This window comes from Oncorhynchus keta, chromosome 8, assembly GCF_023373465.1.
Source record: "Oncorhynchus keta strain PuntledgeMale-10-30-2019 chromosome 8, Oket_V2, whole genome shotgun sequence".
In the NCBI taxonomy this organism is placed as follows: domain Eukaryota; kingdom Metazoa; phylum Chordata; class Actinopteri; order Salmoniformes; family Salmonidae; genus Oncorhynchus; species Oncorhynchus keta.
The window spans coordinates 38,056,649-38,073,980 of record NC_068428.1 but is presented as its reverse complement, the minus strand read 5'-3'; the positions used below and the strand labels follow the sequence as shown (position 1 = coordinate 38,073,980).

Sequence of the window (17,332 nt, the reverse complement as noted above, 5' to 3'; positions counted from 1 at the left end):
CCCCAGACCGTTATTCCTCCTAAACCAAACCATGAAAAACATCCCCAGACCGTTATTCCTCCTAAACCAAACCATGAAAAACATCCCCAGACCATTATTCCTCCTAAACCAAACCATGAAAAACATCCCCAGACCGTTATTCCTAGAAAACCAAACCATGAAAAACATCCCCAGACCGTTATTCCTCCTAAACCAAACCATGAAAAACATCCCCAGACCGTTATTCCTCCTAAACCAAACCATGAAAAACATCCCCAGACCGTTATTCCTCCTAAACCAAACCATGAAAACATCCCCAGACCATTATTCCTGCTAAACCAAACCATGAAAAACATCCCCAGACCGTTATTCCTCCTCTACCAAACCATGAAAAACATCCCCAGACTGTTATTCCTCCTAAACCAAACCATGAAAAACATCCCCAGACCATTATTCCTCCTAAACCAAACCATGAAAAACATCCCCAGACCGTTATTCCTCCTAAACCAAACCATGAAAAACATCCCCAGACCGTTATTCCTCCTAAACCAAACCATCAAAAACATCCCCAGACCGTTATTCCTCACTAAACCAAACCATGAAAAACATCCCCAGACCGTTATTCCTCCTAAACCAAACCATGAAAAACATCCCCAGACCGTTATTCCTCCTAAACCAAACCATGAAAAACATCCCCAGACCGTTATTCCTCCTAAACCAAACCATGAAAAACATCCCAGACCGTTATTCCTCCTAAACCAAACCATGAAAAACACCCCCAGACCATTATTCCTCTAAACCAAACCATGAAAAAACATCCCCAGACCGTTATTCCTCCTAAACCAAACCATTAAAAAACATCCCCAGACCATTATTTCCTAAACCAAACCATGAAAAACATCCCCAGACCGTTATTCCTCCTAAACCAAACCATTAAAAACATCCCCAGACCATTATTCCTCCTAAACCAAACCATGAAAAACATCCCCAGACCGTTATTCCTCCTAAACCAAACCATGAAAAACATCCCCAGACCATTATTCCTCCTAAACCAAACCATGAAAAACATCCCCAGACCGTTATTCCTGGGGCTAAACCAAACCAGGAAAACATCCCCAAACTGTTATTCCTCCAAACCAAACCAGAATCATCCCCAGACCATTATTCCTCCTAAACCAAACCATAAAAACATCCCCAGACCATTATTCCTCCTAAACCAAACCATGAAAAACATCCCCAGACCATTATTCCTCCTAAACCAAACCATGAAAAACATCCCCAGACCGTTATTCCTCCTAAACCAAACCATGAAAAACATCCCCAGACCATTATTCCTCCTAAACCAAACCATGAAAAACATCCCCAGACCATTATTCCTCCTAAACCAAACCATGAAAAACATCCCCAGACCATTATTCCTCCTAAACCAAACCATGAAAAACATCCCCAGACCGTTATTCCTCCTAAACCAAACCATGAAAAACATCCCCAGACCGTTATTCCTCCTAAACCAAACCATGAAAAACATCCCCAGACCATTATTCCTCCTAAACCAAACCATGAAAAACATCCCCAGACCGTTATTCCTCCTAAACCAAACCATGAAAAAACATCCCCAGACCGTTATTCCTCCTAAACCAAACCATGAAAAACATCCCCAGACCGTTATTCCTCCTAAACCAAACCATGAAAAACATCCCCAGACCATTATTCCTCCTAAACCAAACCATGAAAAACATCCCCAGACCGTTATTCCTCCTAAACCAAACCATGAAAAACATCCCCAGACCGTTATTCCTCCTAAACCAAACCATGAAAAACATCCCCAGACCATTATTCCTCCTAAACCAAACCATGAAAAACATCCCCAGACCATTATTCCTCCTAAACCAAACCATGAAAAAACATCCCCAGACCGTTATTCCTCCTAAACCAAACCATGAAAAACATCCCCAGACCGTTATTCCTCCTAAACCAAACCATGAAAAACATCCCCAGACCGTTATTCCTCCTAAACCAAACCATGAAAAACATCCCCAGACCATTATTCCTCCTAAACCAAACCATGAAAAACATCCCCAGACCGTTATTCCTCCTAAACCAAACCATGAAAAACATCCCCAGACCATTATTCCTCCTAAACCAAACTTTACAGTTGTCACTATGGTAGCAGGTAGCGTTCTCCTTGCATCCGCCAAACCCAGATTCATCTGTCGGACTGCCAGATGGTGAAGCATGATTCATCACTCCAGAGAACGTGTTTCCACTGGTGCCGGGATTTACACCACCCCAGTTTGTTTGCAGCTGCTCGGCCATGGAAACCCATTTCATGAAGCTCCCGACGAACAGTTCTTGTGCTGATGTTGCTTCCAGAGGCAGTTTGGAACTCGGTAGTGAGTGTTGCAACCAAGGACAGAAGATTTTTACACGCCACACTCTTCAGCACTCTGCAGTCCCGTTCTGTGAGCTTGTGTGGCCTACCACTTCGCAGCTTAGCAATTGTTGCTCCTATACGTTTCCACTTCACAATAGCAGCACTTACAGTTGACCGGGGCTGCTCTCGCAGGGCAGCAGGGCTGCTTGGAGATTCCATGGCTGTGTGCTCAATTTTATTCACCTGTCAACAATGGGTGTGGCTGAATTAGCCGAATCCACTTATTTGAAGGCGTGTCCACATACTTTTGTATATATAATGTCCATAGTTACTTACATTTACATTTACATTTAAGTCATTTAGCAGACGCTCTTATCCAGAGCGACTTACAAATTGGTGCATTCACCTTATGACATCCAGTGGAACAGCCACTTTACAATAGTGCATCTAAATCTTTAGGGGGGGGGGTGAGAAGGATTACGTATCCTATCCTTAATGCCAATAAAGCGATTGAAAGAGAGTGAGGCAAAGGGAGTAAAAGAGAGAGCCGGGCAGAAGGAGATAAGTTTAAGGGGAGAGAGAGAGGGAGTAAAAGAGAGAGCCGGGCAGAAGGAGATAAGTTTAAGGGGAGAGAGAGAGGGAGTAAAAGAGAGAGCCGGGCAGAAGGAGATAAGTTTAAGGGGAGAGAGAGAGGGAGTAAAAGAGAGAGCCGGGCAGAAGGAGATAAGTTTAAGGGGAGAGAGAGAGGGAGTAAAAGAGAGAGCCGGGCAGAAGGAGATAAGTTTAAGGGGAGAGAGAGAGGGAGTAAAAGAGAGAGCCGGGCAGAAGGAGATAAGTTTAAGGGGAGAGAGAGAGGGAGTAAGTTTAAGGGGAAAAGTAAAAGAGCCGGGCAGAAGGAGATAAGTTTAAGGGGAGAGAGAGAGGGAGTAAAGAGAGAGCCGGGCAGAAGGAGATAAGTTTAAGGGGAGAGGGAGAGAGAGAGGAGTAAAAGAGAGAGCCGGGCAGAAGGAGATAAGTTTAAGGGGAGAGAGAGAGGGAGTAAAAGAGAGAGCCGGGCAGAAGGAGATAAGTTTAAGGGGAGAGAGAGAGGGAGTAAAAGAGAGCCGGGCAGAAGGAGATAAGTTTAAGGGGAGAGAGAGGGAGTAAAAGAGAGAGCCGGGCAGAAGGAGATAAGTTTAAGGGGAGAGAGAGAGGGAGTAAAAGAGAGAGCCGGGCAGAAGGAGATAAGTTTAAGGGGAGAGAGAGAGGGAGAGAAAGAGAGAGCCGGGCAGAAGGAGATAAGTTTAAGGGGAGAGAGAGAGGGAGTAAAAGAGAGAGCCGGGCAGAAGGAGATAAGTTTAAGGGGAGAGAGAGAGGGAGAGAAAGAGAGAGCCGGGCAGAAGGAGATAAGTTTAAGGGGAGAGAGAGAGGGAGAGAAAGAGAGAGCCGGGCAGAAGGAGGTAAGTTTAAGGGGAGAGAGAGAGGGAGAGAAAGAGAGAGCCGGGCAGAAGGAGATAAGTTTAAGGGGAGAGAGAGAGGGAGTAAAAGAGAGAGCCGGGCAGAAGGAGATAAGTTTAAGGGGAGAGAGAGAGGGAGTAAAAGAGAGAGCCGGGCAGAAGGAGATAAGTTTAAGGGGAGAGAGAGAGGGAGTAAAAGAGAGAGCCGGGCAGAAGGAGGTAAGTTTAAGGGGAGAGAGAGAGGGAGTAAAGAGAGAGCCGGGCAGAAGGAGATAAGTTTAAGGGGAGAGAGAGAGGGAGTTTAAGGGGAGAGAGAAGGGAGTAAAAGAAGAGCCGGGCAGAAGGAGATAAGTTTAAGGGGAGAGAGAGAGGGAGTAAAAGAGAGAGCCGGGCAGAAGGAGATAAGTTTAAGGGGAGAGAGAGAGGGAGAGAAAGAGAGAGCCGGGCAGAAGGAGATAAGTTTAAGGGGAGAGAGAGAGGGAGTAAAAGAGAGAGCCGGGCAGAAGGAGATAAGTTTAAGGGGAGAGAGAGAGGGAGTAAAAGAGAGAGCCGGGCAGAAGGAGATAAGTTTAAGGGGAGAGAGAGAGGGAGTAAAGAGAGAGCCGGGCAGAAGGAGGTAAGTTTAAGGGGAGAGAGAGGGAGTAAAAGAGAGAGCCGGGCAGAAGGAGGTAAGTTTAAGGGGAGAGAGAGGGAGAGAAAGAGAGAGCCGGGCAGAAGGAGATAAGTTTAAGGGGAGAGAGAGAGGGAGTAAAAGAGAGAGCCGGGCAGAAGGAGGTAAGTTTAAGGGGGAGAGAGAGGGAGTAAAGAGAGAGCCGGGCAGAAGGAGATAAGTTTAAAGGGGGAGAGAGAGAGGGAGTAAAAAGAGAGCCGGGCAGAAGGAGATAAGTTTAAAGGGGGAGAGAGAGAGGGAGTAAAAAAGAGAGAGCCGGGCAGAAGGAGATAAGTTTAAGGGGAGAGAGAGAGGGAGTAAAAAGAGAGCCGGGCAGAAGGAGATAAGTTTAAGGGGAGAGAGAGAGGGAGTAAAAGAGAGAGCCGGGCAGAAGGAGATAAGTTTAAGGGGAGAGAGAGAGGGAGTAAAAGAGAGAGCCGGGCAGAAGGAGGTAAGTTTAAGGGGAGAGAGAGAGAGCAGCCATATCCACTCCTCCTTGACATTCTCCCTGGCTTTAAAGACCTTTGAGTCCAGAGGATTCTGTCCCTCTGACAGGGTTTAGGAGGATTTGATGATACACATCTCATACTGCAGCTCTTATATAATGCTGCAGTACACAAGCCGATTCTCATTCATAACACATAGGTTGCTATACAGCATTAAATATACAGCTTGTTGGTAAATCTGCTGTAGAATGTATTGACTTGGGTGTAATTGTAAGGTTCTGTATTTATTTGTGAGAAACAGTTTTTGCCTTCAGTCCTAGTTTTGATTCACCTGCCTGTTTGCCTACCTGTGAATGACCATTGCCTACCTGTGAATGACCATTGCCTACCTGTGTTTGACCATTGCCTACCTGTGATTGACCATTGCCTACCTGTGTTTGACCATTGCCTACCTGTGATTGACCATTGCCTACCTGTGTTTGACCATTGCCTACCTGTGATTGACCATTGCCTACCTGTGTTTGACCATTGCCTACCTGTGATTGACCATTGCCTACCTGTGATTGACCATTGCCTACCTGTGATTGACCATTGCCTACCTGTGATTGACCATTGCCTACCTGTGAATGACCATTGCCTACCTGTGTTTGACCATTGCCTACCTGTGATTGACCCTTGCCTACCTGTGAATGACCATAGCCTACCTGTGAATGACCATTGCCTACCTGTGTTTGACCATTGCCTACCTGTGATTGACCATTGTCTACCTGTGATTGACCATTGCCTACCTGTGTTTTGACCCTTGCCTACCTGTGATTGACCATTGCCTACCTGTGATTGACCATTGCCTACCTGTGTTTTGACCCTTGCCTACCTGTGATTGACCATTGCCTACCTGTGACCACGATTCCTGCTTTCTGTGAAGGTTAAATAAACACCTGCCGCGCTCTGCCCATGAATCTAAACATTTTTCTAACTGAGTTTCATTAGAGTAATAATGATAGTAATAGTAATATGAATTATTAGAATTATAGTAATACGATACTAACAATAATGAAAATATAAACTATTATTATAATAATTCTAAGAATAATAACAACACTAATCATAATAGTAACAATAATAATAGTAATAATATAATAATAAACTTGTCGATTCTCTTAGAAATCCTCACTCCCCCCTCTTCCTCCTCCTCCTCCTTTCTCTCGTTCTGTCTCATTGTCCTCTGTTTTTGGGTTGGGACAGTAAATCAATAGGCAGAGCTGTTTTTGCAGATTAATTATCAGGTTATTCTTAGTTTTTTTGGCCTCACTTCCACTGCTCCCTAGCATCTCTATTTTCTCTTCTCTCTCCTCCCTCTGACCTCTTGGCTGAGGTGTTTTATCTTTGTGGAGACAGCCCAGTGATTCAGCCTGCCAGAGCGCGAGAGAAGAGGGGGGTGAGAGGAGCAAAGGAGGAGAGGGGGAGAGGAGAGTCAGTGTTAATGAAGTAACAGAAATCACCCTAGAGTTGACATCCTGTCTCTCTCTCTCTCTTGAGCCTTCTCTTCTGCTTTCTCTCCATCCTTCTCTTCCTCCATCACACACGGATGCACAGTCTCCCTCTGATACACACACACACACACACACGCACACACGCACACACACACGCACACACGCACACACACACACACACACACACACACACACACACACACACACACACACACACACACACACACACACACACACACACACACACACACTCATACTGGCTAATGAATAATGGTAATGATAACAACCTCATGTATGTATGGTTTTGGTGCCAACGGAAAATAAGTTCAACACGTCTCATAATTATCCATCAAATAATTATTAATTTGAACAAACCCCTGCTGATTATTGCTCCGTCCTCCATGCAAATGAATCCTCAGATGAGCAGAAACTGAGTCTTCTTTGCTCACCGTTAAAATATTAAATTTCCTTTTATCATTTAGACATTCAGCCATTTTACATTTTTCTGGAAGTTTTTAAAGTTTTAGAAGATGGAATTTGAAAAAATTCCACAATCTCTATGTTATCAGACGCAGAAACTGAAACAGCCATCTCGATCAGCCAGTGTGTCTTTCATGTTAACCATAACTCCAATGGGGACCAACTGACATTTGCCCCCAAGGATTTTGGGGGCTGTAGTTCAGCATTGATTCATCATGGTGAATGTGACTCATGGTGTCCTAAGGTTAGATGATGGTGCAGAGCCTCTGTCTCTGAATGAGGAACCTCTCTGGGCTGGCTGTTCTCAAATAGCACCCTATGCTCTATATAGTGCCCTGTTGTTGATCAGGGCCAATAGGACTCTTTTCAAAAGTAGAAAACCTATCTAGGGAATAGAGTGCCATTTGGTCTCACCTCATCCGTCACCATGATACACACACAGGAGGGTCCCTGTACAACACTAATGTCCTGCTACTGAGCTTCAAGACTCTGGTGATCTATCATGGGGTGGAATTAGATCACGTTGGTACTCAACGTGTAAGGTCTGATTAATCATGGGGTGAAATTAGATCACGTTGGTACTCAACGTGTAAGGTCTGATTTGTCAACTTTGACTTTGTTGACTGGTTCATGTCCCTGGCACAACTCACTCTGTCCTTTACCATAGAACAACCCTTACCATAGAACACTTACCATAGAATAACCATTACCATAGAACACTTACCATAGAACCTTTACCATAGAACACTTACAATAGAACACTTACCATAGAAGAACCCTAACCATAGAATGACCCTTACCACAGAACCCTTACCATAAAACCCTTACCATAGAACTCTTACGATAGAACCCTTACCATAGAACTGTTACGATAGAAGAATATTGGTAGAGTGATAGAAATGCAATGCACTCTTAGATGTTAAATCCCTATTTGGCGGACTTTGAGCGGTGACACAAAGTTCCATCTGTCTGGGTGTCACTCTCTCAGCTGAGCTGATTTGAAGTGTCAGGTTTCAGTCGCCCACATTTGCATAGGGAGTGGCCTATCCAGACAACGACTGTCTGTCTGTTTGCTAGACCCTATCCCCTGCAAGGCTACACGGAACTTATGGCTATCTGTCTGTTTGCTAGATCCTATCCCCTGCAAGGCTACACGGAACTTATGGCTATCTGTCTGTTTGCTAGATCCTATCCCCTGCAAGGCTACACGGTACTTATGGCTATCTGTCTGTTTGCTAGATCCTATCCCCTGCAAGGCTACACGGTACTTATGGCTATCTGTCTGTTTGCTAGATCCTATCCCCTGCAAGGCTACACGGAACTTATGGCTATCTGTCTGTTTGCTAGATCCTATCCCCTGCAAGGCTACACGGAACTTATGGCTATCTGTCTGTTTGCTAGATCCTATCCCCTGCAAGGCTACACGGTACTTATGGCTATCTGTCTGTTTGCTAGATCCTATCCCCTGCATGGCTTTATTTTAATTTAACTGTGTAATCCAATGCCTCGAAGAATGAAGGCTTTGAATGCATGTTAAAGGTGTTATATCTATGTTCTTTATTGTAGCGCTTTATTCACCTTAGGCAATACTTGTGTTCTCCTTGTTTCATTGACTTTGTAAGTGTAAACTGTGTCTTCAGAAGAGTGTATTTGGTGATGTAAGACTCTCACAAGCCTGTGGAAAGTAGGTTAGTGGATATGCATATTTTAATTAAACGATTCGTAATATACTTTTCTTATCAGCAAAGCTTTAACTATTAAGATAAAACCAAATAGACTATCCATCATTTTACAGCCTTGTTCAAATTCTCTTCTACACCAGAACAGAATGGGAGAACACAGGGAATGTGTGTCAATAAAAAATACACTCTCAGACACGTAGTCATGTACAAATTCACCCCTGAAAAATATGTTTATGCTTGAGTAACCTCCACATTGCTTGTAAATTCCATATTTTCGATTCCTCCGTCTCTCCCTGCTAGAGGAATGCGCTATAGTTACAATAGCACTTCACCATGGCAGGGTTTGGAATGCTGAATTTCTCTCTGCATTTCATCCTGTCAGACAGAGATTGGGGTTTGCGCTCTCTCTGCCTCCCACTCAGCGCCCAGCTAAGGTAGCTAATGGGTTCGGGGCTCGCCCTGATGCGCTGGCAGCATATTGAGTTGGGAGTTCCACTGGTCCCCAAGCAAACAGACATGCTAGCAGGGCGGCCGAGAGGGTCGGGAACATGATATAATTTGAGTGGGCCCTAGCAGCACATAGCCATCAGCCTTAGCACCGCTAGATACAGCACATCTACCTCTACAACAGATGAACACAGTGTATTGGTAATGATGATACACTCACAAGGGGACCTTCAGACAGGGACATACAGTCCGAAGTTTACATACACTTACGTTGGAGTGATTAAAACTCGTTTTTCAACCACTCCACACGTCTTGTTAAGAAACTATTGTTTTGGCAAGTCAGTTAGGATATCTACTTTGTGCATGACACAAAGTAATTTATTTAAAAAAAAATACAGACAGATTATTTAATTTATACTTTACTGTATCACAATTCTAGTGGGTCAGAAGTTTACACACACTAAGTTCACTGTGCCTTTAAACAGCTTCGAAAATGAATGAATTAAATTATGTCATAGCTTTAGAAGCTTCTGATAGGCTAATTGACATAATTTGAGTCAATTTGAGGTGTACCTGTGGATATATTTCAGGGCCTGCCTTCAAACTCAGTGCCTCTTTGCTTGACATCATGGGAAAATCAAAAGAAATCAGCCAAGATCTCAGAATTTTTTTGTAGAGATCCACAAATTTGGTTCATCCTTGGGAACAGATGCCTGAAGTTACCAAATTAATCTGTATAACCAATAGTACGCAAGTATAAACACCATGGGACCACGCAGCTGTCATACCGCTCAGGAAGGAGACGCGTTCATCTGTACAAACAATAATACGCAAGTATAAACACCATGGGACCACGCAGCTGTCATACCGCTCAGGAAGGAGACACGTTCATCTGTCTGCAAGTATAAAAAAATAAAAAAGAGTATAAACACCATGGGATCACATGGGACCACGCAGCTGTCATACCGCTCAGGAAGGAGACGCGTTCATCTGTACAAACAATAATACGCAAGTATAAACACCATGGGACCACACAGCCGTCATACCGCTCAGGAAGGAGACGTGTTCATCTGTACAAACAATAATACGCAAGTATAAACACCATGGGACCACGCAGCCGTCATACCGCTCAGGAAGGAGACACGTTCATCTGTACAAACAATAGTACGCAAGTATAAACACCATGGGACCACGCAGCTGTCATACCGCTCAGGAAGCAGAAGCTGGATGTCCTTTAGGCGGTAGACCATTCTCCATACACACGGGAAACTGTTGAGCTGGATGTCCTTTAGGCGGCAGACCATTCTCCATACACACGGGAAACTGTTGAGCTGGATGTCCTTTAGGCGGCAGACCATTCTCCATACACACGGGAAACTGTTGAGCTGGATGTCCTTTAGGCGGTAGACCATTCTCCATACACACGGGAAACTGTTGAGCTGGATGTCCTTTAGGCGGCAGACCATTCTCCATACACACGGGAAACTGTTGTGCTGGATGACCTTTAGGCTGTAGACCATTCTCCATAAACACAGGAAACTGTTGTGCTGGATGACCTTTAGGCCGTAGACCATTCTCCATACACACGGGAAACTGTTGAGCTAGATGTCCTTTAGGCGGTAGACCATTCTCCACACACACGGGAAACTGTTGAGCTGGATGACCTTTAGGCGGTAGACCATTCTCCATACACACGGGAAACTGTTGTGCTGGATGACCTTTAGGCGGTAGACCATTCTCCATACACACGGGAAACTGTTGAGCTGGATGACCTTTAGGCGGTAGACCATTCTCCATAAACACAGGAAACTGTTGTGCTGGATGACCTTTAGGCCGTAGACCATTCTCCATACACACGGGAAACTGTTGAGCTAGATGTCCTTTAGGCGGTAGACCATTCTCCACACACACGGGAAACTGTTGAGCTGGATGACCTTTAGGCGGTAGACCATTCTCCATACACACGGGAAACTGTTGTGCTGGATGACCTTTAGGCGGTAGACCATTCTCCATACACACGGGAAACTGTTGAGCTGGATGACCTTTAGGCGGTAGACCATTCTCCATACACACGGGAAACTGTTGAGCTGGATGACCTTTAGGCGGTAGACCATTCTCCATAAACACAGGAAACTGTTGTGCTGGATGACCTTTAGGCGGCAGACCATTCTCCATACACACGGGAAACTGTTGAGCTGGATGTCCTTTAGGCGGTAGACCATTCTCCATACACACGGGAAACTGTGCTGGATTTTAGGCTGTAGACCATTCTCCATGAAACTGTTGTGCTGGATAACCTTTAGGCCGTAGACCATTCTCCATACACACGGGAAACTGTTGAGCTAGATGTCCTTTAGGCGGTAGACCATTCTCCATACACACGGGAAACTGTTGTGCTGGATGACCTTTAGGCGGTAGACCATTCTCCATACACACGGGAAACTGTTGAGCTGGATGACCTTTAGGCGGTAGACCATTCTACATACACACGGGAAACTGTTGAGCTGGATGACCTTTAGGCTGTAGACCATTCTCCATACATTGGGGGAATATTTCTCAAGAGAGAGAGCTTATCCTGCTGAGCTATCGCTTTGATTATGTGAAAGTCCAGCTGAAACTGTTTGGGGTTGCCCTGTACCATTACTGTTCCAGACTTGTACAGGTTGACATTGGCTGATTCAGAGTCCTCGTTGTCTAATATCCTGAGTTTCCACCCATCGCTAACACCACCACCTTAACAGAGGGGTAGTGTGTTAATATAGCACTGTGCCATGCCATTGGATGTTCTGTGTGGAAGATTAAGTTGCTTATGTTCCCATTTGTATAATAGTCAGCAAAAAGTGTCTCTTGATTTTTCACGAGGAGCCTCTTTTTGTACTCTTTTCGTGCCTTATCATTTTTTAAAATTCCAGATGGTGCTGTATTGTAATGACCTCTGAACAGCGTTAGGGGGCTTCAAAGGCATTTGGGTGGGGTGGATGTGAAAATTTCCTGCCTTTGTTGGGCTCAACTTCTTTGACACCTCTCACTTCCGGCCTCAGTACAAATTGAAGTTGCAGTCAGATATGTCCTTGCAAGCTTGGCAGCCTTAACATAGCATTCAGTCCTTATAAAGTAAAATATATCATTGTAATGTATTTTTCTTAACATGACTCACTCAGTTCCAGGTTGGATGGTGTTTTCAGGTTTCTGTTGTCTGTTTGCCTGAGCATTTGCTGTATAGCTTGGAAATAAGAATCTTTGGTAGTAGGTATCCTTCCAGGTAACTTTGTCCAAAATCAGGTTGTAGGTTTGGAGTTTTAATTAGGAATGAAGGTAATGTTGTGGAGGGCAGTATCCTGTTTATGTCCTTGCCGAAAAATCCAAGTTTATCTAACTCTAAATCTATATTTTTGTAAAAACATGCTGAAAATACAGGAGCTCATCTGCTCATCTCTCTCTATCTCTTTCCTTCTCTCTGTCAGGTACTGTCTTTCTCTTTCTCTGTCTATATCTTTGTCTCTCTCTCTCTTTGTCTCTCTCTCTCAATTCAATTCAATTCAATTCAATTCAATTCAATTCAATTCAATTCAATTCAAGGGCTTTATTGGCATGGGAAACGTGTTAACATTGCCAAAGCAAGTGAGGTAGATAATATATAAAGTGAAATAAACAATAAAAATTAACAGTAGACATCACACACACAGACGTTTCAAAACAATAAAGACATTCCAAATGTCATATTATTATATATATATATATATATATATATATATATATATATATATATATATATATATATACAGTGTTTTAACAATGTACAAATGGTAAAGGACACAAGATAAAATAAATAAGCATAGATATGGGTTGTATTTACAATGGTGCGTGTTCTTCACTGGTTGCCCTTTCTCGTGGCAACAGGTCACAAATCTTGCTGCTTTGATGGCACACTGTGGAATTTCACCCAGTAGATATGGGAGTTTTTCAAAATTGGATTTGTTTTCGAATTCTTTGTGGATCTGTGTAATCTGAGGGAAATATGTCTCTCTAATATGGTCATACATTGGGCAGGAGGTTAGGAAGTGCAGCTCAGTTTCCACCTCATTTTGTGGGCAGTGAGCACATAGCCTGTCTTCTCTTGAGAGCCATGTCTGCCTACGGCGGCCTTTCTCAATAGCAAGGCTATGCTCACTGAGTCTGTACATAGTCAAAGCTTTCCTTAATTTTGGGTCAGTCACAGTGGTCAGGTATTCTACCGCTGTGTACTCTCTGTGTAGGGCCAAATAGCATTCTAGTTTGCTCTGTTTTTTTGTTAATTCTTTCCAATGTGTCAAGTAATTATCTTTTTGTTTTCTCATGATTTGGTTGGGTCTAATTGTGCCGCTGTCCTGGGACTCTGTAGGGTGTGTTTGTGAACAGAGCCCCAGGACCAGCTTGCTTAGGGGACTCTTCTCCAGGTTCATCTCTCTGTAGGTGATGGCTTTGTTGTGGAAGGTTTGGGAATCGCTTCCTTTTAGGTGGTTATAGAATTTAACAGCTCTTTTCTGGATTTTGATAATTACTGGGTATCGGCCTAATTCTGCTCTGCATGCATTATTTGGTGTTCTACGTTGTACACGGAGGATATTTTTGCAGAATTCTGCGTGCAGAGTCTCAATTTGGTGTTTGTCCCATTTTGTGAAATCTTGGTTGGTGAGCGGACCCCAGACCTCACAACCATAAAGGGCAATGGGCTCTATGACTGATTCAAGTATTTTTAGCCAAATCCTAATTGGTATGTTGAAATTTATGTTCCTTTTGATGGCATAGAATGCCCTTCTTGCCTTGTCTCTCGGTGTGTCTGTCTCTTTCCCTCCCTCTCTTTCTATGTCTTTCTTTCTGTCTATATATCTGTCTCTCGCTCTCTGTCTATCTCTGTTTCTCTCTCTCTATGTCTCTCTCTCTTTCTATCTCTGTCTCTATCTCTCTCGCTCTCTGTTTCTCTCTCTCTGTTTCTCTCTCTCTATGTCTCTCTCTCTATCTCTGTCTGTCTCTCTCGCTCTCTTTCTCTCTTTCTCTATTTGTCTCTCTCTCTCTATTTCCCTGCCTGTCTCTTTTTCTCTCTCTACTTCGGTGTCTCTATATATCTATTTCTCTAAGTAAAATCTCTCTCCGAAGTAGGTGTATGCTTGTTTGTGGGAGACAACACCTCCAACTACGAGTAAAGTGGTATCTACCAGTCAGTCTAGTAAAGTGGTATCTCCCAGTCAATCTGGTATAATGATTGAATTGGAGAGCATCCATTAACCTGTGATTCATTCTGTTTTATTGGCCACTTACTGTGGATAGATCATTCATATGGATCCACTGGGCCTGTGGGACACTGGAGATGTAAACCATATATTCAGGATTCATCAGTCTGAAGTGAAGCACTGTTGAGCATGTGAAGGAGATTGACTATTATGTTTTATTCTTCATCCCAGTGTGTTGTACTAGATCTGTTCATTTAATTCCAATGTGTTGTACTAGATCTAATAATTTAATTCCAGTGTGTTGCACTAGATCTGATCATTTAATTCCAGTGTGTTGCACTAGATCTAATAATTTAATTCCAGTGTGTTGCACTAGATCTAATAATTTAATTCCAGTGTGTTGTACTAGATCCGTTTATTTAATTCCAGTGTGTTGTACTAGATCGGATTATTTAATTCCACTGTGTTGTACTAGATCAGATCATTTAATTCCAGTGTGTTGGAATCATAAAACACGGGACGAGATGTTAAAAACTGTCAATTGTGCCAATAGATGGTATGAACTCACATTTAATTCCAGTGTGTTGCACTAGATCTGATCATTTAATTCCAATGTGTTGTACTAGATCTAATAATTTAATTCCAGAGTGCTGTACTAGATCTAATAATTTAATTCCAGTGTGTTGTACTAAATCTGATCATTTAATTCCAGTGTGTTGCACTAGATCTGATCATTTAATTCCAATGTGTTGTACTAGATCTGATCATTTAATTCCAGTGTGTTGCACTAGATCTGATCATTTAATTCCAGTGTGTTGGACTAGATCTGATCATTTCATTCCAGTGTGTTGCACTAGATCTGATCATTTAATTCCAGTGTGTTGCACTAGATCTGATCATTTAATTCCAGTGTGTTGTACTAGATCTTATAATTTAATTCCAGTGTGTTGCACTAGATCTGATCATTTAATTCCAGTGTGTTGCACTAGATCTAATAATTTAATTCCAGTGTGTTGCACTAGATCTGATCATTTAATTCCAGTGTGTTGCACTAGATCTAATACTTTAATGCCAGTGTGTTGCACTAGATCTGATCATTTAATTCCAGTGTGTTGTACTAGATCTAATAATTTAATTCCAGTGTGTTGCACTAGATCTAATAATTTAATTCCAGTGTGTTGCACTAGATCTGATCATTTAATTCCAGTGTGTTGCACTAGATCTGATCATTTAATTCCAGTGTGTTGTACTAGATCTAATAATTTAATTCCAGTGTGTTGCACTAGATCTAATAATTTAATTCCAGTGTGTTGCACTAGATCTGATCATTTAATTCCAGTGTGTTGCACTAGATCTGATCATTTAATTCCAGTGTGTTGCACTAGATCTAATAATTTAATTCCAGTGTGTTGCACTAGATCTAATAATTTAATTCCAGTGTGTTGTACTAGATCTAATAATTTAATTCCAGTGTGTTGCACTAGATCTGATCATTTAATTCCAGTGTGTTGTACTAGATCTAATAATTTAATTCCAGTGTGTTGTACTGCAGGGTACGTGGTACAGTCTTGATTTAATTTAACAAGTCGTCATAAGAAGACACATATAAGGAGTAATTGCTGTAATCATATCATGTCAAGACGTTGTTATTGAGTTTGATCCTCATAAACTGATCATGTGTGCATCAAGGCAGTGCCTGAGGCTTATATGATGTGTGTGCAGACAGACACCGTTGGCCATTGTGCGTTTCTGTATCTGCTCGTGTGTGTCACCACCCAGGCTAGCCCTGCAGATCCAACCAGTCATGGGGAAACGCTGATCAGGATGTATCTGGGTTAGGATGTGAGTCACTCCTCTCCTCTCCTCTCCTCTCCTCTCCTCTCCTCTCCTCTCCTCTCCTCTCCTCTCCTCTCCTCTCCTCTCCTCTCCTCTCCTCTCCTCTCCTCTGTTCTCCTCTCCTCTGTTCTCCTCTCCTCTCTCTTCCTCTGTTCTCCTCTCCTCTCTGATCTTCACAGACACAAATCCCTTGACTTTTTACTCAGTGATGTGAACTGGAAGATGCTACCACTGACTGCCCAGGCAGAGCACCCACACACATCCGTGGACACCTGCACACATACACACAAGCATGTATAATCACACACACACTAAAACAGGATTTTATATACACACCTACACAGCCTTCAGAAAGTATTCACACCCCTTGACTTATTCCACATTTTGTTGTGTTACAGCCTGAATTCAAAATTGATTAAATTGATACTTTTTTTCTCACTTACTTTTCTCACTCACATCAAAGTAAATGTACCTTGTTATATCTAGGTTACTTACAATGTAATTTATCCCCATATTTCTTTTATCCTGGCACATAAAGGTACTGTGGGGGGGTTCGAGTTACTCTTGTCATTTTAGTGTTTTAAGTCTTTTGCTTTTTCGTTCGTTTTCTTTTTTACCCCCATAATGACAAAGTAAAATCATATTTTTTAGATATGTTTGCAAATTTATAGAAAACGAAATACATAAGTATTCAATACATGTTAGATTCACTTTAGTCAGTGATTACAGCTGTGAGTCTTTCTGGGTAATCTCTGAGAGCTTTACCCACCTGGATTGTACCATATTTGTACGTTATTATTTAAAAAATCTTCAAGCTCTGTCAAGTTGGTTGTTGATCATTGCTATCCAGCCATTTTCAAGTCGTGCCATAGATTTTCAAGCCAATTTTAGTCAAAACTGTAATTTGGCTACTCGGGAACTTTCAATGTCATCTTAGTAAACAACTCCAGTTATATTTGGTCTTGTGTTTTAGGTTATTGTCATGATAAAAGGTGAATTCATCTCCCAGTGTCTGTTGGAAAGCAGACAGAGCCAGGTTCCTCAATGTGTAACGTAGACCCTGGGAGTTGAGAAGCAGGTGGTAAGTTTAATATAACAACGCACATGAAATGATACAACGTAGGAGTAGCGTCTAGACATGAACAAACAGAAACACTACTGCCTTGGGGAAGGAATCTAACAGAGTGCCAGACAGGGGTGGAAAAAGTACTCAATTGTCATTTTTGAGTAAAAGTAAAGATACATTAATAGAAAATTACTCAAGTAAAAGTTAAGTCACCCAATAAAATACTACTTGAGT

The 17,332-nt window shown here is 42.7% G+C and overlaps 1 protein-coding gene and 1 long non-coding RNA gene across 15 annotated transcripts in view; both read left to right on the top strand.

The window, feature by feature from the left end:
* The window catches only part of LOC118378319 (neurexin-3b-like), a 778,567-nt gene that overhangs the window by 475,862 nt on the left and 285,373 nt on the right, over window positions 1–17,332 (top strand). The gene's annotated exons all lie outside the window — the stretch shown is intronic.
* LOC127931434 (uncharacterized) lies at window positions 3,769–5,548 on the top strand. The gene is made up of 3 exons (XR_008141148.1): window positions 3,769–4,008; window positions 4,510–4,563; window positions 4,782–5,548. It is a non-coding gene; the product is annotated as an uncharacterized LOC127931434 (long non-coding RNA).